The sequence below is a fragment of the Carlito syrichta genome, unplaced genomic scaffold (assembly GCF_000164805.1).
Source record: "Carlito syrichta isolate Samal-C Ts95f unplaced genomic scaffold, Tarsius_syrichta-2.0.1 Scaffold315483, whole genome shotgun sequence".
Classification (NCBI taxonomy): Eukaryota; Metazoa; Chordata; class Mammalia; order Primates; family Tarsiidae; genus Carlito; species Carlito syrichta.
The window spans coordinates 269,722-271,496 of NW_007259579.1; the positions used below are offsets into that span (position 1 = coordinate 269,722).

At 40.5% G+C, this 1,775-nt stretch overlaps 1 pseudogene; it reads left to right on the top strand.

Moving 5' to 3' along the window:
• The first annotated feature begins 707 nt into the window (after positions 1–707).
• Positions 708–1,775, top strand: part of LOC103275479 — a 9,801-nt pseudogene continuing 8,733 nt past the window's right edge.

Consider the following 1,775-nt stretch of genomic DNA (forward strand, 5'->3'; position numbering starts at 1 on the left):
ATTTAGAAATGTAGTTAATTTAGAAAGCTATTAATTTAGTTAATTTAGAAAGATAATTTAGAAATTTAATACAAACTTACCCTGTTGAACACCTACTTCTGTGAATGTGTCCCTTAGACCCTTACTGACTCTTTTGCTATTTGTAGACTAATGGTTGAGGCTACAGAGCTGACCCATTGCTGTCCTCCAATGGTTCTCTTCTGCTGTTACCTGATACTGACTTCTTTAAGAATGATTACAGTACTCAGAGTGGGATAAAACTTTGGACCACTGCAGCTCCTAGTGTGCTGATTCCCTAAATGAAAGAATATAAGAACACAGGAGACAGAGGAAGCTTTGGGCAGGGTATTTGGGGTTGGACATGTTGGCATCAGTTCAGGCTGCTAGAACAAAAGTACCGTAGATGTGGTGGCTTATACAATTATTATTTCTCACAGTTCTAGGGGCTGGAAAGTCCAACATCAAGGCACCATCAAATCTGATGTCTGTTGAGGGCTGGCTTCTTGATTCATAAATGGTGTCTTTTCCCTATGACCACACATAGCTGAAGGACAAGGGAGCTCTCTGGATGTCTTTTATAAGGGCACTAATCCCATCACGAGGGTACCATTCTCATGACCTAATCAGCTCCCAAAGGCCCCATCTGCTAATGCCATCACCTTGGGGGTGAGGATTTCAACATATGAATTTAGGGAGCGGGCACAAGCATGCAGTCCACGACAGGACAGAAAATGGAGGTAAGAAAGGACATGAGCAAAGAAATACGTAATTTGATGGGTGGATAATGGTGGAAAGAGCAACGTGGAGATTGGAACATGAATGAGTGAATTCATGTTGAAAGGACAAAAGAGGATGGAAAGAGGACGTTCACCAGACTCATCTCACCAAACCCCCTTGTACACATACAGTTTCCAGGCATCGCTACCCAGACCAGGTCTGGTGAATTTTAATGATGCCCATGAAGCATAGTACCTTAGTTGCAAGCATAAACATGGAGCCAGACTTTGGTTTAAACCCTGGCTTCATGTTTTATGAGTAATGTGACCATAAGCAACTTACTTGATTTCTCTGTGCCTCAGTTTTCTCATGTGTAATATGGGAAAAATGTCAGAATTGAGTTCTTAATTGTTGTAAGGAATAGATAAACTAGTACATACAATACATGTGGAACAGTGCCCCACACACATAGTAAGAACTTTAAAAGAGATCGTTAAATATTTTATAAGAAATGCAATTTAGAAATTTAGTTAATTTAGAAAATGATTCATTTAGTTAATTTAGAAAGTAATTTAGAAATCTAACACAAAGAAACCATAAAAGAAGTGTTTAGCTACTCACAGTTCCCTGTATTCTGTTAATCACAGTTTACTTTCCACTTATTTCATGACAGTATGAGTGGTTGAGCTTTCATCAAAAGAAAACATTTGCAGGAAAAGAAATGACAGTTTTTGATGCTCAAAGCCAAACAACTGTCTGAAGGAATCTGCCCAGATTGATATTCAAGGCCTCTCAGCTGACTTTTCCCCATCTAATGGGCGCACCTGGTGTTTTCCACTCAGCCTTTGGCATGGAATGCATTTAACACAGATGCTGCGCTGGGTCCCCTGGAAACAAGTACTGAAATAGGGAATCCTGTGTTACAGTGGCTTGACTAAGGAAGGAAAAGATAGCGGCTTTTCGGAAATTGTGGAAAACATTCTTGAATCTTAAAGAGTAAGTCAAGCTGGGCTCGGTGGCTCAGCCTGTAATCCCGCGCCTTTGGGAGGCTGAGGTGA